This window comes from Mauremys mutica, chromosome 5, assembly GCF_020497125.1.
Source record: "Mauremys mutica isolate MM-2020 ecotype Southern chromosome 5, ASM2049712v1, whole genome shotgun sequence".
In the NCBI taxonomy this organism is placed as follows: Eukaryota; Metazoa; Chordata; order Testudines; family Geoemydidae; genus Mauremys; species Mauremys mutica.
In genome coordinates this window covers 115,304,602-115,325,521 of record NC_059076.1, presented here as the reverse complement: position 1 = coordinate 115,325,521, position 20,920 = coordinate 115,304,602, and positions in this window count along the sequence as shown.

Here is a 20,920-nt window from a genome sequence, read left to right as displayed (position 1 = left end):
AGCCCGCGTGCGGACTGGGAGCGGAGCGAGGCAGGACTGCGGCGCTCCCGGGCCAGGCTCCGGGCGTCGCTAGAGCCGCCGCTCGGATTTACACAGACGCTGCTGGACGCCTCGCCAGGGCTGGGCTGCTTCTTTGCTAGGCTGCCCCCGCGGAGCCCCGGCTGCGCTGGCGGTGCCCTCTCCCAGCCCCCGGGCAGCGAGCGCCGGAGAACAGGGGGAAGGAAGCCGGAGTGTCCGGGGAGCCTGAGGCCGGGCCAGGCCGGTTGCTCCAGGCGCGGCGGCTGCTCGCAGCTGCCTGGGACCGACTGGGTGGTCCGCGCTCCTCGCTGGGCTGAGCAGCAGGCGCAGCTCCGCAGCCATCGGGCAGCAGGACGCCCAGCGCCGCGGAGCCGCTCCGTTTGTTTGCTCTGCCATCCACAGACCGATAATTTATGACCTGTGCGCGCAATTGCCACCGAGGCTCAACCTCCAGCCTGCCGGCTTCAGCGCTTCCAGAACTCAGCTCCGAGCATTCAGAGGGTGAGAGTCTGTATCGGGGTGTCCCCCAGGCAGCCCTGCGTACCCCGGTCCCGCACCAGACATCCCACTGGAGCAAAGTTAGGGAGACGCACAGTCAGTCCGGCTGGCGAGGGGAGGAGAGAGAGGATCGCTTGTCTGCAACACACATTCACTGCTGCGGATTGGGAAGTCTGTGCCAGAAATCGCTTTTATTCTGACTTGCAAAAAATTATTTTTTTCCCCACAAGTTTGTCATGATTCGTTACAAATAATCTCTTCTAATTATCATCAGCCCCGAGCCTTCTAAACAGATGCAATGCTTACTTAATAGTTTGCTAAAATCGTTTTTTAAAAAGTCATTTTTTTCAAGGGTCCAGTGAAATGCCTCTGTATACCGAGAAATAACGTTTTTTTTTCTGGAGCCATCCATCCTGCACAGAAACAGTCTTGCAGATCTAACCATATTTACTGCTTTCCTTTACACATCGTCTTATTGTTTTGCAGAGATAAATTGCTTCACACAGTAACCTTGAACTCACCATTTACAACCGCACGATCGAATTATTCACCAAACGACCAGGACACTTACAAACAATTACTCCCTGATAATATCTGAGAGAGAAAGAGGAAAATATATAAATCTCCTCTGTAGAAGAAAGGTAAGCAATAAAGAAAGATTTACAATGTTGTTTAATTGATAGGTCAGAGTGTAACATACGAATGTCCCGGAAGTGGCAATTTCCACATCTCCCTCAATCCATCAGTAAGTGTTTTATAGGACTCGATTTCGCCTTAAAAATAGAAAACAAGTATTTTGTTTGAGTTGCCATTTTATACAGCTGACTTGCAGATATATAATATACACAAAGATTTGCTATCTGTTTTAAAAGTGTGATGCTTTAGATCTACCTGTTAGTTCTTCACAGGAAATTATTTTGCATCCATCTATTTGGGCTTAATTTATACAGCTCCATCTCTTTATCTCCTGTATCAGAAACTTTTACATATTAATTTCAGCGAATAGATCATCTATTTTTCCCTACAGTTTTTGTTCTCTGTCTTTTCAGATCATGTCAAGAAATATGAGGAAAAATAGCTTTCGGATAGTAGATCTTAAATATTATCAACCTAAAAACACTCAGTTGTAAACAGGTCTACAACTACAAATAGACAGGCTGCGCCACCTAGAGGCAGTTCTGTACCAGTACTCACTCTCTCATGGCTGTCTTGCTGCTCTGTTAAGTAACTCAGCTGAAAACAATCTTGATCCTGATCATTAATTAAACAGAGAAGTAGTTCAGGAACACGGCAGCAGTCTAGCATTCTTCAACAAAGTCTATACTCTGAAGGACATGCCTGTTAGTTGGTGCAGTGCTGATATATTTTTAATGTAAATTTTTAAACCAAGTTTTGGACAATTTAGATACCGAATCAATAGAAACTGGTGTGAGTAAGGATGACCAGTGTGAGTAAAGGTAACAGGATAGGGCCCAAAATGGCCCAAATTTGAGTTATATCAGAGGCCTGAAAGAACCCAGGTATTTTTCCTTTAAACTGCCTCCGGAGTAGTTAGAAGTGTCCTTATTTCAGATGAATTGCTCCTTTCTTAAGCTGTGAGTCTTTCCTCTAGAACAGAAGAGAAAGTAGGCTCAGACTCAGAATGATGGCCCACAAGCTCCTCTCAATGTTGGGGCATGTCGGGGAGACAAAATGGTATAAACTGGAGAATGGTCAAAGTGCATATTTCCTGAAATGTGACATAGTTTTATGCTTTACTTATCTGGTCAACCTTCATCACTTAAGCATTCCCTAACATCAATGGGGATACTTGCATAAAGTGAGCAGGATTTATCCAACATGCCTGCATTTGGGGAGCACTAACTAGCCCTCAGTTAGAGAGGGTCACATGAAAGAACCCATTGTGGAATGGGGAAAATAATAATACTCAATTATTACACAGCATGGGAAGCAGTCTGGAATCCACTGAGTAGCTAAAAGTCTTTACCTACTAATCAGAAACCTGTGCATGGGTTCATGTCCAGGCCCCTAGCCCATTCTGAGCTGCAGCCTTAAATGTCTTTTACTAAATACTTGCACAGGGCCTACTTCTTTTAACCTGGGGTCCTTCATATTAATACAGTTGTGTAAATAGCTTTAAAAATGTAAACACATCTTTTTTCTTCTTTTAAAACAAATAATCCCCTGAGGTGTTGGAAACCCAAATGGAAATGACCTGCTTGTTTTCACTGTCCAAGGTAAGTGAAATGCAAAGGAAATACATACATGCATACATACACAAATAAAGAGATTGCATAAATGGAGGAAAAACAAATTAGATGTTTAACATTCTCCTATTTAAAAATGGTAAGGTGCTATGAGTCTCACAGATAAATGTTTCACAATGGAGCTACATCATCCTTTACATGAGAGTAAACTGTATAAGGATAGGAAACATTGTAAGTTTCCCTGACATTGTTGCCTTGGGGAGGTAGGGTTTGGCCACCTGGGGAACCAGCTGAGGATTTGTTCCCCCCACATCCAGTGGTTCTCCCAAGACCCATGCAGATCTCAGGAATTCCAGAGGCTAGAAACATCCTCAGTGAATGCTTGTGCTTCTACGCTGGCTTCCTATCCCTTACAACCCTTTCCCAGTCCGTATAGAAGCACAGTTGCAACTGAGATGTGCTGCCAAGTGCTCTCCCTCCATCCATGGTGGTTCCAAAGCATGGAGGGGGACAGTTCCTAAGTAATTCTGCCCCGGTATCAGGGTCGACACACGGGATTTTGCCGCCCCAAGCACGGCAGGCAGGCTGCCTCCGGCGGTTTGCCTGCGGAAGGTCCGCTGGTCCCGCGGCTTCGGCAGACCTGCCGCAGACGTGCCTGTGGGAGGTTCTCCGAAGCCGCATGGACCCTCCGCAGGCAAGTCGCGGAAGGCAGCCTGCCTGCTGCCCTCGCGGCGCCGGCAGAGCGCCCCCCCGCGGCTTGCCGCCCCAAGCACACGCTTGGTGTGCTGGGGCCTGGAGCCGCCCCTGCCAGGGATCATTAATTTGAGGTGAGATTTCCCCTGAAGAGCAGGTGTCTCCCAAACCCTTCTCTGTTTACCTCCTTCTGATTGTACATGTATGAATCCCTACAGAGCCTCATGGAAGGTCTTTCATGGGGCTTGGGGAATACAAGGCCACTTCTGACTCTGAGTGGAGGGGATGATCTAGTACAGTGATTCTCACCAAGGGGTACACAAACCCCTAGGGGTATGCAGAGATTTGCCTAGTTTTACAACAGGCTACATAAAAAGCACCAGCGAAGTCAGTAGAAACTAAAATTTCATACAGACAATGACTTGTTTATGCTGCTCTATATACTATACCCTGAAATGTAAGTACAATATTTATATTCCAATTGATTTATTTTTATAATTAATGGTAAAAATGAAAATGTAAGCAATTGTTCAGTAATGGTGTGCTATGACACTTTTATATTTTTATGTCTGATTTTGTAGGCAAGTAGTTTTTAAGTGAGGTGAAACTTGGGGGTACACAAGACAAATTAGACTCCTGGAAAGGTTGAGAGCCACTGACCTACTAGTACATTACTTTTATCATGACTGTGCTCCTTTAAGGTTCTGCAGTATATGAAATGTAAAGCGTTCTGGACTGAACACCAGTTTCACAAGAAACCATCAGGTCAGCCTCTTCTGAATAGGATAGGATTACATTTGATAAAAAACCATGTTCCACGTGAATCATTCCAGATGAAATGTGTGGTGATTGTAGTATGTATATTGTTTAAGTGAGTTACAACAAAGATTTCTTCCTTGTGTATTAGTGGGTCTTCTTGCATGATTAATGGTCGCAGTACCAACATGCTCAAATTGCTTTTACAAAAGCAAGAACCTTATGCTCCTGCCATTGTTGTCAGTGGTATGTTTTATTTACTTTAGTGGCTGCAGGAAAGGCTCCTCAATATTAAATAGAAAGATTATCATGATTTTTAGAATTACATTTAAACAAAGCAAGTATTTTCCTCTTTGAAACACAAATTTTATATTAAAAATTAGAAATTTTAAACTTATCAACCGCTGAGAATATACTTACCAAATTAGCATTGGTAGGTTTTAATAGCCGGATTGTAATCTGTTTCTCTTAGCCTTTTCCCCATATAAGGAAAATGAGATGTTCCTTTAAGACTGGGAGACACAAATGCAAACATTCCTATAGAAGTTTATAACTAAACTGAAAGTAATGTCTGAATCTTGCTGGTTGTTGCAGGGTGACGCTATTTGGCCCCGTTTAAATGCTCGTAGCCACTGCTCCTGGAAACAAACTAAAACTCCTGTTGTAACCTCATTTTTGGAGTAAAAAGTGGAATCCTGGCATGCAAAATACTGAAAACCCACAATGTCAGCACTTTGCAAATGGCTTCACAGTTAATCTCCCTTAACGCACCCCTCCCCCTGCCCACAAAAAGGAGACAAAGAAAATACTTATTTAAAATTATCTGAATAACTCCCAGGAAAAAAAAATAGAGATGCACATTTACTTCCACCACTTATACAGTGTCACCGAAAGGCAATGGGATATTGACTCACTAAGGGCCCAATTCTGCATTACATGTGCAGGCAAAACTCTCATTCTAGTCAGCCTTTTCCCTCACTTATTGCCCCTAGTGCTGGAATGAATTGATGTATCTTCTTTATCTTCTGATATATTTGTCTGTTACACTCTGTACATCTTTCAGAAGTTTGGCTATAATTGTTAATAATAACGACATAGCATGCTTATCAAAAGATCTGGGAGCACCTTGTAAATAGTAATTAAGCTTTATAACCCTTTTATGAAATAATATATTACAATACTTTGCTTCTGGACTTAACTTTCCACGTGTAGGTCTCGATGCTTTAAAGGAGGGTTAGTATAATTATTCCCATTTTAACAGTAGAGCAACTGAGGCACTGACCGATTAAAGTCCAACATCAGAAATCAAGTAAGTGACAGAGTCAAGAATAGAATGGCTTCCAGTATCTACTGTACCTACTGGGCAACACCCCCTCTTAGATAATTTATTAAGATAGTCAAATTTTAATGTATCCCCACTCATTAAAGGAAATTCATTTGTCCTATGCAAGGCTCTTATGCTATCAAATGTTCTTGTTGTCTGATGCTACAATCTTTAATTAGGCAAAACTCACACTGAAGTCAGTCGTCTTTCCTCTTTGTTTCTATTGCTACAATCAATTAATGCCTCCCCTTCATCTTCTATTTGTCTTCTATATTTTGAAGGAGGATTCATCTTTCTCATATGACAATTGGTTATGTAATTAAAGCCAATGGGAGTTTTTCCCATGGCATAATCACTTAACTGGTCTTTACCTTATTTTACTTGTAAGTAAAATAATACTGGACTTGCCTACTTCACAAGGTGTTATGAAGTTTAATTAATGTTTGTAAGGGGATTTCAGATTTTTGTATGAAAGATGTTAAATACTATGGTCAGTCTTGTAATCACCTCAGATTCAGTTTTGCATCATCTTTAATATTCATATTCAGTAATAAATACATAGACAATAACAACAGAAGAGTCCAAGATCCACCAGTGGCTACCCCTTGTAAGTGCATACTGATCGCAAGAAATTATCCAAAAGATCCAGGATCTGGTTACAGTGTGTCACACATTCTTCACCTCTGGGTTTTTCTTTGCTGTGTAGACATACTCTGAGATCCTACTAATAAGGCTCTAGCCTGTTATCCTTTGATCCCCAAAACCTTAAGGATGTCTTGACTAGGGAACAAGACTAACACAGGGAAAATAGGGTTTTAAAAACCCAGCTCCTAGACTGGAGGAGGTAGCGAACAGGAGCAGCAAACAGGAGAGTTTTGCAAGGCAGTTTAAAAGGGGAGTATGAGAGGCAGATACACATAACAAACATACTCTAAAAACTTAGGCCAATAACACCCCTTCCCTCCAAAACAAGCAAACAGACACTAAAAGAACCCTTCAAGAGTAAAAATAATGCAGGCAGTAGTCCAGCTGCAGAGTAGGGGTTACCCAGTTTATTGCACTGACTGCAGCACTTACATCACCTGCCCACCAGGCAGGTAATTGTATGTGTGCATTCGATGTGAACAACTCATGGCCCTCAGAGAGAGACTGTATGGGCTCTCGAGACCAAAGTCGCTGAACTGGCAGAGCTAAGGGAGACAGAGGTACACAGAAGAGACTTTCAGGGACACAATAGAGCGGTTCCACCTCCAGTCTGACAGCCTTTGTGCTGTTGAGAAGGATGAAAGTCTCTGGGAAGGAGAAGATCAAGCTGGAGTAAAGGGAAACAATCCTGTAGTTGGGACCCTCCTTTCAGGTGATGTCATGGTATCCTCTCACGCTGAGAATACTGCTCCTGGGGCATGAATCCCAGTTTCTAGGAAGAGCCAGGTAATAGTAATGGGGGATTTAATTATTAGAAATCTAGATAGTTGGGTTTTTTAAGACCATGAGAACTGCCTGGTACGAATGTTGTGGATCATTATAAGACATCTAGACAGATGTACGTGCGGTACTGGGGAGAAGCCAGTGGTTGTGGCACACGTAGGTACCAATGACATAGGGAAGGTTAGAAGAGAGGTTCTGGAGGCCAAATTTAGTCTGCTAGGAAAGAGATTAAAGTCCAAGACCTCCATGGTAGTATTTTCTGAAATGCTCCCTGTTCTGCGTGCAGGGCCAGAAAGACAGGCAGAACTGCAGAGTCTCAATGCATGGATCACCTGATGGTGTAGGAAGGAGGGTTTTAGGTTGATTAGGAACTGGGGAAACTTTTGGGAAAGGAGCCTATAGAGGAAGGCTGGACTCCACCTAAATTAAAATGGAACCAGATTGCTGGCATGTAAAATTTAAAAAGGTTGTAGAGGCGTTTTAAAACTAAGGGCTGGGGAAAAGCTGACAAGTGCAGAAGCACATATGGATCAGACAGAGACATCCCTTGGAGATGTATTCATTAAAGGGGGAACTAAAATTAAAGAGTATAGGGAAGAAGTTAGTAGAGTACAAATAGAAGCTAATGAAGAACAGTCAAACGTAAAATAGTCCCATTTAAATATACACAAAGGTAAGCAATTGAATATTGGCAAAATGTAAAAGTGCTTATATATAAATGCTAGAAATCTAAATACTATGATGGGTGAACTGGAGTGCCTGGTATTAAATGTGGATATTGATATAAAATGCATTGTAGAATCTTGGTAAAATGAGGTTAATCAATGGGAGACAGTAATTCCAGGGTGGTGGAGTGGCATTATATGTGAAAGAAAGCATAGAGTGAAATAAAACGAAAATCTTAAATGAATCAAATTGTGTCAGAATACCTAAAGATAGAAATTACAGGCTTGAACAATAAGAGTATAGCCGTAGGAATGTACTACCAATCACCTGACCAGGATGGTGACAGTGATTGTGAAATGCTCTGGGAAACTAGAGAGGCGACAAAGGCAGAAAACACAGAGATGGGAGATTTCAACTATCCTTATATTGACTGGATACATGTCACCTCAAGACGGGATGCAGAGATAACATTTCTAGACATCATAAATGACTGCTTCTTAGAGCAACTTGCCCTGGAACCCACAAGGGGAGAGGCACTTCTTGATTTAGTCCTAAGTGGAGCACAGGATCTGGTCCAAGATAGAAGGTGAATATAGCTGAACTCAGTAATAGCAGCCGTAATGTAATTCAATTTAACATTCCTGTAGAGTTAAAAATGCCAAAGAAACCCACCGCAGTAGCATTAACTTAAAAAAGGGGAACTACACAAAAATGAGGAAAGTAGTTAAATGGAAATGAAAAGGAACAGTCACAAGGGTGAAATGCCTGCAAAATGCATGGATATAATTTAAAAACACTATAATAAAGGCTTAGACTAAATGTATACCCAAAATACAGGGAAAAAACAACAACAACAAACCCCCAAAATCCAGTAAGAGGACCAGAAATGCCACCCTGGCTAAAGAATACAGTAAAAAGTGGTTAGAGGCAAAGAGGCATCCTTAAAAAATTGGAAGTTAAATCCTAGCTAGGAAAATAAAAAGTATAAACTTTGGCAAGTCAATTGTAAAAATATAATAAGGCAGGCCAAAATAAATAAATAAAATTTAAATAAAAAAAAATGAAAGAGCAGCTAGCTAAGGACACAAGCTAACAGCATGTTTAAAAAAAGTACATCAGAAGCAGAAAGCCTGCGAAAGAGTCAGTGGGGCCACTAAATGATTGAGTAAAATATAGTAAGCAGAATATGTATTATAGCACATGAAAAGTTGGATATGTGCTATAATATAGATTCTGCTTACTGTATTTTTCACTCCATGCATCTGATAAAGTGGGTTTTAGTCCACCAAAGCTTATGCCCAAATAAATTTGTTCATCTGGAATTTAGGCTTTTTGCTAGATCTTACTTTTTGTATTTTTTTTAAAGCATCAAGATAGCTCTCTTGATGTTCAGCTTAAAGGTTACGAGCAAAACAAAAGCATCTGGGGTTAGCACAGAGGAGTCCACAAGCCAATAAGAAATAACCCTAATCGTGTCTTGCTAGACATTCCCTGATTTACTTATATATCTGGGGTTTCAGATAAGTAGGTTTGAGGTATGATTTGATGCTTTTTCATACCTGGTTTTAAAGCCTTTTACGGCATAGCTCCAACCCTGTCCTGCTCTATTGATTTAGTTGGGTTTGGTCCTGCTTTGAGCAGGGGGTTGGACTAGATGACCTCCTGAGGTCCCTTCCAACCCTGAGATTCTATGATTCTATGATTCTGTCCCCTCTCTCCAGAGAACAACAACAAACAGAAAAAGGGATTTTTTTTCACCCAATTTTAAAAAGTTCTAGCCCTCCCATTGGCTCTTTCTTTTGGTCAGGTGCCAACTCCCTTTCTTTTACCTATGTGATTTTTTAACCCTTTACAGGTGAAGCAAGTAGAGAATAGTTACTAACAGGGATTTTGTAACTAACAGGCTGGCTAGGTGTCCATAAAAGGGAGCTACCCTCCCCCTCCCTTCATCTATCACAACATTGATCTTCAGTGCAGAGAATCTGAGGGAGATTCCTACACCTAAGCCATTCTTTTTAGGTGACAAATCTGAGGTATTGTCCCAGATCAAGGTATCAGTAAGAGGGCGGGGGCGTGCTTTGGAAAAAAATTGATAAATTAAACTATAATAAGTCACCAGGACCAGATGGTATTCACCCAAGAGTTCTGAAGGAACTCAAATGTGAAATTGAAAACTACTAGAAGCTGGGAATGGATGACAGGGGATGGATGACTTGATAATAACCTGTTCTGTTCATTCCCTCTGGGGCACCTGGCATGGCCACTATTGGAAGACGGGATAGTGAGCTAGATGGACCTTTGGTCTGACCTAGTATGGCTGTTCTTATGTTACTAACTGCGGTATGTAACCCCTTGCTTAAATCAGCCTCTGTACCAGATGACTGGAGGATAACTAATGTGATGTCAACTTTAAAAAATGGTTTCAGAGGTAATCCTGGCATTTTCAGGCTAGTAAGACTAACTTCAGTAAAGAATAAAATTATGAGATACATGGATGGACATGATATGTTGGGGAAAGAGTCAACATAGCTTTTGTAAAGGGAAATCATACTTCACCAGTCTATTGGAATTATCAGAGGGTGTCAACAAGCATGTGGACAAGGATGATCCAATGGATATAGTGTACTTGGACTTTCGGAAAGCCTTTGATAAGGTCTCCCACCAAAGGCTCTTAAGTAAAGTAGGCAGTCATAGGGTAAGTGGGAAGCTTCTCTCATGGATGAGTAACAGTAATGCCCATTCTAAAGCAGTAGTCAAGTGTGCCTGGGTGGTTGGGTTGCTAACAAGTCAATCTGTCTCAGTGTTCTTGCAGGGGTCAGTAGCTGGAAGATCCAATCCAAAGGGCTGGGTCAGTGGGTTGGGGAGGCGAGGTCAGACATGGCAGCAGGGTAATAAGGCAGAGTCAGGGGAGGCAGCGTGGTATCAATGTAGGGTCAGGCAAGGTGGTCTAGGCAGCAGCCAATGGTTTGTTGCTCTTCCAGTTGGGGCCCTTTTTATAGTCTAGGTACCCAATGCCGTGCTGCCTGTCCACCCAGTCAGGGGCTGGAGTGTAGCTGCTGTGGCTCTGTAGACCTTTAGCATTAGGGCTGTTGGTTAGGGCAGCAGTGTACAACTGTGGCACAGCATCTAAGGATGCTGCCAGTGGGCCTGAGTTCAGTAATGGGGTCTTTACATCAACTGGTGAAAAGATAGGAAACAAAGGGCCAGAATAAATGGTCAGTTTTCCCAATGGACAGAGGTAAATAGTGGGATTCCCCAAGCCTCTGTCCTGGGACCTGTTCTGTTCAACATATTCATAAATGACCTGAACAATGAGGTGGCAATATTCAAAGATAGTTAATTCCAAAGCTGACTGTAAAGAGTTACAAATGGATCTCACAAAATGGGGTGACTAAACAACACAATGGCTAATGAAATTCAGCTTTGATAAGTACAAAGTAATGCACCTTGGAAAATATAATCCTAATTTTACATATGAAATGATAGGATCTAAATTAGCTAAAGCAAGAGATCTTGGAGTCATCATGGATATTTCTCTGAAAACATCCACTCAATGTACAGTGGCAGTCAAAAAAGCTTACAGAATAGTAGGAACCATTAGGAAAAAGATAAGAAAGAACATATAATGCCACTATATAAATCGATGGTCTACCCATGCCTTGAATACAGCATGAAGTTCTGGTCACCTCATCTCAAAAAATATATTAGAATTGCAAACATGCAGAGAAGGGCAACAAAAATAATGAGGGGTATGGAACAACTTCCATAGAAGGAGAGATTAAAAAGATTGGGACTGTTCATCTTAGAAAAGAGACAAGTAAGAGGGGGAACATGGTAGAGGTCTATAAAATCATGACTGGTGTGGAGAAAGTGAACAGGGAAGTGTTATTTTTTACACAACACAAGAACCAGGGGTCACCTGATGAAATTACTAGGTAGTAGGTTTAAACCAAACATAAGGAAGTACTTTTTCAACACAATGCACAGTCAACCTATGGAACTCATTGTTAGAGGATGTTAAGTCCAAAAGATAACTGGGTTCAGAACAGAATTCAATAAGTTTATGGAGGATAGGTTCATCAATGGCCATTAGTTAAGATGATCATAAATGCAACCCCCAGGCTCTGGATCTCCCTAAACCTCCAATTGCCAGAAGCTGGGACTGGACAACAGGGGATAGATCACTTGAAATTGCCCTGTTCTGTTCATTTCCTGTGAAGCATCTGGCACTGGCTGCTGTCTTGGACAGGATACTGGGCTAGCTGGACCATTGGTCCATCCCAGCATGACCATTCTTGTGAAATGTTCTTATGCAAGTATTCCTAAAACGGGGAGTTCCCTGGATAGACGTGTTTGCTACCAAAGTGAACATGAAATGTCGTGTTCTGTTCCCAATGAGGAGTTAATGCAGAGTATAGGCAAACAAATTCTCAAAGAAGAAAGCGAGGCTACTTACCTCATAGTAACTGGAGGTCTGCAAAATGCCTTTGTCCACTTGGCTCCCAGACCAGCCTTCCTTCCCCGCCTATATGGAGTCCTTCTCTGGATTTTCTGTACTAGTGAAGGAACTGAGTGGGGATATAAGGAGGTGCAGGGCACAGATGCAGTCCCACTGGACATTTGTGGTTAAAGGATCCAGGCTTGTGCACATGAGAAACACACACACATACAGTTGGATCAGTTTGGACAAAGGAACCTTCATAAACTCATCCTGTAAGGTAAGTAACATCAGTCTCTTTTCAAATAATGGTGTTCCTTCACTTCAGCATAAGAGCAAGCATTAAAGAACACTGCTTAAACCACCCAGCCTGTAGCTTCCCGTTTAATTGCTCTAGATTGGAATGTAAATTTTCTCACTTGACTATTTGCCTGGGAAGATTCTCATCTCCAGTTCAGCTAGTCCTTGATACCTTCATTTCCTACCATGTCAGGGATTCCAGCTGTCCTGAGCAGGGCTGCCGAGATCAGCTTCAAACTGGTCTCCAGGACTACAGAAAAATTCTCTGGAGTCTTTACATTCCAGAATCCCTCCAAGCAGTGGTAGATTAACCACAGATCTCATTGACCCGTGGGTCTATATCCTGGCTGGCAGGGCACCCATTGCCAATATAACTTATTTCCACAGATGTATCTCGGGTGGCTAGTGCTGGAGATCAGTGGGTCTAGCAGGCACAGGAACTGAGGATTTGTGGGGATGAAGGTTGGCCTTGGCTTTCCTCTGTTTTCCCCTTGTGTATGAATTTTCTGTAGAGTATTACCATGTTATATATTATGGAATGGGATCTTCAACAACCCTAGAAGACCACACTAAATTGAAGCACAAGAAGTAGCAAAAAGTGCATGAGGCAGGCCAGACAGCGAGGAAACCAGACCTACCAGAGGAAAAAAGCATGAAGTGGTAGCGCTTCCAAACCCCTTATCTAGGCCTTAATGGTTGTGGTGAGCCACCACTGCTAGACCACCCTCAGAGGCCCCTCTCTTCTGCTTTCTCAGTAGGTACTTGCCTCTCCATTCCAACACTGGCTATGATTCAAGAAGGGAACTGGCTCTTCTCCACAGTATCCAGGAATGCAAGATCTTCGCTTTACTTTGATTCAGCCTTAGTAAAGAGTGTTTCGTAAGCATACAAGACTTGGGGCAGAAGAGAGTGCTAAGTTCAAATTCAGTTGAAAGAAGTTTTATCACTAGTTCAATGGATTTTTTTTTTAAATGGCCTTACCTGTTTACTTAGTCTGAGAAGTCCTTGCAGAATAGAGTTAAACCCATTATTAAGCAATTCTTAGCATTTGTTTATATTAAAAGAATAGAGTGAGACTATCATTGTCTCAAAAGAAAACCACATTCCAGATCTCTGCTTGCTTTGGGCTTTGAACAAGAAACAAGTATTTAATTTTGACATTTTTAAGCTTACACACTGGAAATGGTGACAGATTATTATGACTGTGATTGTTAACCATTTTCCCTTTCCTGTATTTCTTCTTCATTCACTTAATAAACTTTGACATTTAAAGAGAAATTATTGCATATGTATGTGACAGTCATAATAAAAATCTAGAAAAATGGAGGCTGCTCTTTCAGCACTGAACCATCACTGAAGAGTTAAATTACTGCACTGACAATAAAAGTAATACATTTGCCATTCCCCTGCTATGCTTGATTAGATCCCTAACACCTGAAGCAAGAGGAGGGCTGCAGTTCCACCCATGATTGATGATATGCCCTGACTGTGATAAACTGGACTTCACAGTGTTTTTAGAAATTGTATTTACTATGGTTCCAGCTAAACCAGTTCTTCCCATGATGTGGCCAGCCAGTGTGGAAGGGGCAAAACTGTGTTAAAACATGTTAAAATGTGGTTCTAATTCAGTTTGGCCCCCATTCCCACTGCTGGGCTGTATCAGGTAAGAACCGCACTTCATACTTGGTTTAGCTGGAGTCATGTATAAATGCTGTTCCTTAGTGTATTAGAAGCCCCAGCCCCTCAGGACTCTAGTCATCAGCTTTTACAAGGGCAGCACACAGCTCTGAACCTGACTCATGGTTGGTAAAAAGCCTTATAGTGCCCCATTGAAAAATGTATTGACTTGTTATGTATGTGTAAGCAGCTCTGAATGTACCCTCCTCTGACTTCTAATGATGAACTGGGGGAAAGAGGAGCAGACTGTATTTTCATGGGCACACCTACTTTGCCTAGATGTTCAGCAGATGAAATGGCTTTTGCCAAAATGATCAGTTTTGGCTGGGTTTGGGTTATAATTCTTTTTAGTACTGAGAGCAAGGGTAATGAAATGTTGTTATCCTTATTGTGTGAGTAAAGGGCAGCAGAACTGTACTTGCCATGCCCTGATTGAGGGGGTCACCCTAAACTGAACTTCACTTGCTAAGCTGGGGGTAAGGAAGCCAAATCCTAGTGAAGGTGGGATGGGGGAGAAGGAGACGTGTCTATCAGAAGTTGTGGAGTGTGTCTGAAGAGCTACTATTTAACCCTTCCCTTCCCTGTGTTTAAAGATAGAGCTGATGGGACCCAACTGAGCACCCTTGTTTCCTTTCAGTGATTATTAGAGTTAAATTCCCTGATGAGCAGGTCTGTGAGCTAAGGTTTAGGCATGGTGTGGGGACAGTGTTACAGTGAAGAGGCAGCATCAGAGAAGTTCCCACTACAGAGTGAAATCACTGAGAGCTGGACTAAATGGTGAAACCTCAGAACACAGTATTGCAGAAGTGGCAATGATAGCAGCAGCAGAACTGAGCAGCAGCAGCAGAGGTGGCAGTGAGCAGCCAGTGGTGAGAGATAGTACCACCACCAAGTGGCCAGGGGCAGCAGAGATAGCAGCAGCAATGAGCCAGTTGTAGAGATGGAGGTAGCAGTGGAGTTGTTGCTTGATGCTACCTGCCCCTTTTCAGGGGTGGGATGTGAACCCATCAGAACGCACCTCTAAAGTCTGGATCTTCACTGACCAAGGACAACCAAGTGTGTGTGGGGTGCAGCAAAGGGAAAGGGAAGTAGTGTGTTAAAGGGCTATTTGTTCAGTAGACTTTCTCACTGTGAAGTGGGAAACTGAGGCAAAGGACACTGCCCAATGTACTGTGGGTTGGGTGTTTGCTGATGGTTACATGACTTTGAATCGTGCTTGTGGTGTTTTCCCATTATGATGATGTAGTCCAATCTCCTGCATAACATAGGCCATAAAATTTCACCCAGTAATTCCTGCATCAAGCCCAAAACCTCTGATGGAGCTAGAGCAATGTTACTCAATTGGTATTTTGAGATGTTTAAAATGTGTATTACAATGTAAAGCAAAGGAAATCTTTCTCCCTGAACCCTCTTCCCCCATCCTTACCTTTCAAAGTAAAGAATTTTCTGTCAGCATCTCAAAACCACAACACATTATGTAGACTTTTATCCTTCTTACTATAAATGTAAGAGTAACTGTAAGGGGATCACAAAATATTTGACCCCTAATCAAGGGCTGCCCATGTGAACTGAGCTAGAGCTTACCTTTTGGAAAGCCATCTAAGGTAAATTTTTCAAAAGGAGCTAATGAGTCTTTGGCTAAGTGTCTAAATCACATTTGAAAAGGGGACTTAGACTCCAAAATCACTTAGAAGCTTTTGAAAATGTTACCTATAATTTTGATTTTAAAAGACTTAAAGTGATGAGAAATCCATCTCATCCTTAGTTAAGTTGTTTCAAGGGTGAATCTGTGTGTGGCTAGAAATGGGGAAAAAAATCAGAATGTTATAGGAGTGGATGGAGTGGGAAGTGAAAAGATGGGACAAGGACACCCTAGGTAGGGTGACCAGATGTCCTGATTTTATAGGGACAGTCCCGATTTGTGGGTCTTTTTCTTATATAGGCTCCTATTACCCCCTACCCCTGTCCTGATTTTTCACACTTGTTCTCTGGTCACCCTAACCCTAGGACTTGTCAGAGTAAGCAAGTACTAGGACTTCCAGGAGCTGCCATGATTTGCAGAAACTCAGGTTAGCTGATAGTTTAAATTCACAGAAAAACATCCCTAAAAGCTGACACAAGAGAACTGTAAACAGGCCTGGGGGGTTGTCATTAAGGCAGTTGTCTGAAATGTCTCAGTAGCCAGTGTAGAATCAATTAAAATAAGTCCACCTCTAAAACAATGAAGAAATTTGTGGAGAGCTTAGAATGGATGCACAGAGCAGAAGTATGGAAGCTGTATAAGCACTTACTGCGATTACATGTCACCCCAGGATGGGATGTAGAAATAAAATTTCTAGACACCAGTAATGACGGCTTCTTGGAACAGCTAGTTCTGGAACCCACCAAAGGAGAGGCAATTCTTGATTAAAGTCCTAAGTGGAGCTCAGGATTTGGTCCAAGAGGTGAATATAGCTGAGCCGTTTGATAATAGCGACCATAATGTAATAAATTTAACACCCTTGGGGGTGGGGGAATATGAAATAAACCCATCACAGTTGCATTTAACTTCCAAAAGCAGAACTCCACAAAAATGAGGAGGGTAGTTAAATGGAAATGAAAAGGAACAGTCACAAGAATGAAATGCCTGCAAACTGCATGAAAGCATTTAAAAAAACACCATGCATACCCCCAAATAATATTTTAGAAAGGCAGTAAGACTACCAAAGAGGCCATGGTGACATTTTTTAACAGAGTAAAAGAGGCAGTTAGAGACAAAAAAAAAGACATCTTTTAAAACCTGGAAGCTAAATCCTACTGAGGAAAATAGAAAGGAACATAAATTCTGGCAAGTCAAGTGTAAAAGTATAATGAGGCTCTGGACAAAAAAGAATGCGAAGAGCAAGTAGCAGAAGAAACACAAACTGAACAGCAATTTTTTTAAAGTCCATCAGAAGCATGAAGCCTGCCAAACAATCAGTAGGGCCACTGAACGCTCAAGGTGCTACAGGAGCACTCAAGGAAGAAAGGCCATTGCAGAGAAGCTAAATGAATTGTTTGCATTAGTATTCACTGCAGGGGATTGAGGGAGATTCTCATACCTGAGCCATTCTTTTTATGTGACAAATCTGAGGAACTGTCCCAGATTGAGATATCAATAGAGGAGGTTTTGGAACAAATTGCTAAATTAAACTGTAATAAGTCACCAGGACCAGATAGTATTCACCCAAGAGTTCTGAAGGAACTCAAATATGAAACTGTGGTATGTAATCTGTTGCTTAAATCAGCCTTGCTATGAGATGACTAGTGGATAGCTAATGTGACACCAATTTTTAAAAAAAGGTTCCAAAGGCAATCCTGGCAATTACACGCCTGTATGCCTAACTTCAGTACCAGGCAATTGTTTGAGGCTCATGGGTGCAGTGGGGGTGGTGGGGGCGGAGGGGCATTTCCCTCCCCAAACAGAGGAAAGGTATGGCAGGGTGCACATGGGGTCACAGGTCAATGTCCACCCCTACTCCCTGATTTCTGCCAGTGCTGAGCTGCTCTGCTTGGCCTGTCGGGGGTGGGAAGGCTCTGTCTTTTTACGTTGCACCTCCCCCCCAGCACATTTCCATCTCATTCGGTCCCTCTTCCTGGCAAGACAGAGTCACTTCTCCTGCTGATGGTGGCCAATGCAGGTGGATGCCACCTCCCACCAGGTCCTAGTGACTGTTGCTGTCATCTTCTACTGGTGCCCTGCATGGCCACCATCTTTTTTCCTGTACAATGGGGAATGCCCATAGGAGTGGGGGCAGGGATAGGGTAGAAGGAGGTGGGGTAGGGGGAAAAGGCAGTAGGGAAGGGTGATGGACAGGACAGGGGAAAGGAAAGAGGGGACTGGGGCAGGGGACAGCAGGGAGCTCCACCAGGAAGGCTGCTGTAGCAGCAGCATTGGTGCAGCAGAGTGCCACAACTCCCATGCTCAGGTCGCTGCAGGAGCTCTCCAGTTAAGCCGGCCCATTCTCCCTCTCCTCCCACCCCTGGCACGAGCAGTCCAGGTACCACTCCAGGTGGGGGGAGAGAGCCAGTGAAACAGGCTTCAGCATGTGCCCCCTCATACCGCAGTCAAAACTATGTATATATTGAATCTACAGAACAGAATTATCAGACACACCGATTAACATGATATGATGGGTAAGGGTCAACAAGGCTTTTGTAAAGGGATGTTTTTCTACATTTTCAAATATATTGATTTCTATTATAACACTGAATACAAAGGATACTGTGCTCACTTTTCTATTATTTTTGTTTACAAATATTTGCATTGTAAAAATGATAAAAGAAATAGTATTTTTCAATTCACCTCATACAAGTAAGGTAGTGCAATCTCTATCATGAAAGTATAATTTATAAGTGTAGATTTTTTTTACATAACTGCACTCAAAAACAAAACAATGTAAAACTTTAGCACATACAACTCCAGTCCTACTTCTTGTTCAGCCAATTGCTAAACAGGAGATAATGCTGCCTGCTTCTGATTTACAATGTCACCTGAAAGTGAGAACAGGCGTTTGCATGGCACTTTTGTAGCCGGTGTTGCAAGGTATTTACCTGCCAGATATGCTGAACAGTCATATGCCCCTTCAAGTTTTAGCCACCATTCCGGAGACATGCTTCCATGTTGATGATGTTCATTTAAAAAAAAAAAGTGTTAATTAAATTTGTGATTGAACTCCTTGGGGGAGAATTGTATGTCCCCCGCTCTGTTTTACCCACATTCTGCCATATATTTTATAGCAGTCTCGGATGATAACCCAGCACATGTTGTTTGATTTACGAACACCGTCACTGCAGATTTGACAAAATGCAAAGAAGGTACTGTAGCAGACCACAGACTCACCAGTGTGGCACCTCCTGCTGGTTGTCCTGGGAATTAATTCTTTTTCAGCTCTGGAGTGCCTCCTTCTGGCCAGTGTCTCGCCTGCCTTAGACCCCGTGTTCCTCACGGACCCCGGTGCCCTATACCTCAGGGTTCTACCCCAGCAGTACTCCCACACTCTGGGTCTCCCCTCCCCAGAGAACCCCCAACCCTCTAAACCCACCTTGCTTCAGTGGCTACTGCCAGTCATCATCTAGCCCCCGCTCACTGGGGCAGACTGCAGGCTGTAATGGCCACTCATCACTGGCAAGGGGGTTGGACCAACTGCCTCTGCCTACCCCCAGGCTACACCTCTGTAGCCCCAGTACCTGCTGTGGCCTTACCCAAGGCCTCAGCCTGGGGAGTTGTCAGGCTGGAGCTCCCTAGCTCCCTTTGCCCTTCCCCAGCACTTCCCTGCTTAAGGTACTTTGCTCCCAGGCAGCTAGCCCTTCCCCCTCCAGGGCTAGAGTGAGACTCCTTCCAGCTCCTAGCTCACCAGCCCTCTTATCAGCCCTGTGGTCAGCTGCGCTCACTGCTTTTCCCAGCCAAAGCCCTCTCCAGTGCTGCTTTTAACCCCTGCCTACTGGAGTGGGGCAGCTGCACCACTATAGGTACCAATGTGAGATTTAAAAAAAATAGTTACAGCACTCGACCCAAAGTTTAAGAACCCGAAGTGCTGTCCAAAGTCTGAGAGGGATGAGGTGTGGAGCATGTTTTCAGACGTCTTAAAAGAGCAACACTCTGATGTGGAAACTACGGAACCCGAACCACCAAAAAAGAAAATCAGTCTTCTGTTGGTGGCACTGACTCAGATGATGAAAATGAACATGCATCAGTCTGCTTTGGTTTGGATTGTTATTGAGCAGAACCCATCATCAGCATGGAAGCATATCCTCTGGAATGGTGGTTGAAGCACGAAGACATATGAATCTTTAGTGCATCTGGCACATAAATATGTAATGCCAGTTACAACAGTACTATGCAAGTGCCTGTTCTCACGTTCAGGTGAGATTGTAAAGAAGAAATGGGCAGCATTATCTCCTGCAAATGTAACCAAACTTGTTTTTCTGAGCGATTGGCTGAAGTAGGACTGAGTGCACTTGTAGGCTCTAAAGTTTTACATTGCACTAAAAAACAAAAGGGTTTGTGTGTGTACATAATTAGACATTTGTAAGTTAAACTTTCATGATAGAGGTTGCACTACAGTACTTATATTAGGTGAATTGAAAATACTATGTCTTTTGTTTTTGACAGTGCAAATATTTGTAATAAAAATAGTGAGCACTGTAAACTTTATATTCTGTGTTGTAGTTGAAATCAATACATTTGAAAATAGACTCAGACTAAGGTCAGAAGGGACCATTATGATCATCTACTCTGACCTCCTGCACAATGCAGGCCACAGAATCTCACCCATCCACTTCTATAACAAACCCCTAACCTATGTCTGAGTTATTGAAGTCCTCAAATTGTGGTTTGAAGATCTCAAGCTGCAGAGAATCCTCCAGCAAGTGACCCGTACCCCATGCTGCAGAGGAAGGCGAAAAATGTAGGCATCTAAAATTTAAATAAATGGCATTCTATTATTGTTTAACAGTGCGCTTAATTTTTTTAATTGCTTGACAGCCCTAATTAGACTGCTTCAAGCAAGCCAATGAATGTGCACAAGGGGGAGCCAAGGGATAATGGTGCACTTAGATTTTCAGAAAGCCTTTGACAAGGTCCCTCACCAAAGGCTCTTAAGCAAAGTAAAGAGTCATGGGCTAAGAGGGAAGGTCCTCTCCTGGATCAGGAACTGGTTAAAAGATAGGAAACAAAGGGTAGAAATTGTCAGTTTTCACAATGGAGAGGTGTAAATAGTGAGGTTTTCTAAGGATCTGTCCTGGCACCTGTGCTGTTCAACATTTTCATAAGTGATCTGAAAAAAGTGGTAAATAGCGAAGTGGTAAAATTTGCAGATAATACAAAATTACTCACAATAGTTATGGCCAAAGCAGACTTCGAAAAGTTACAAAGGGATGGCTCAAAACTGGGCA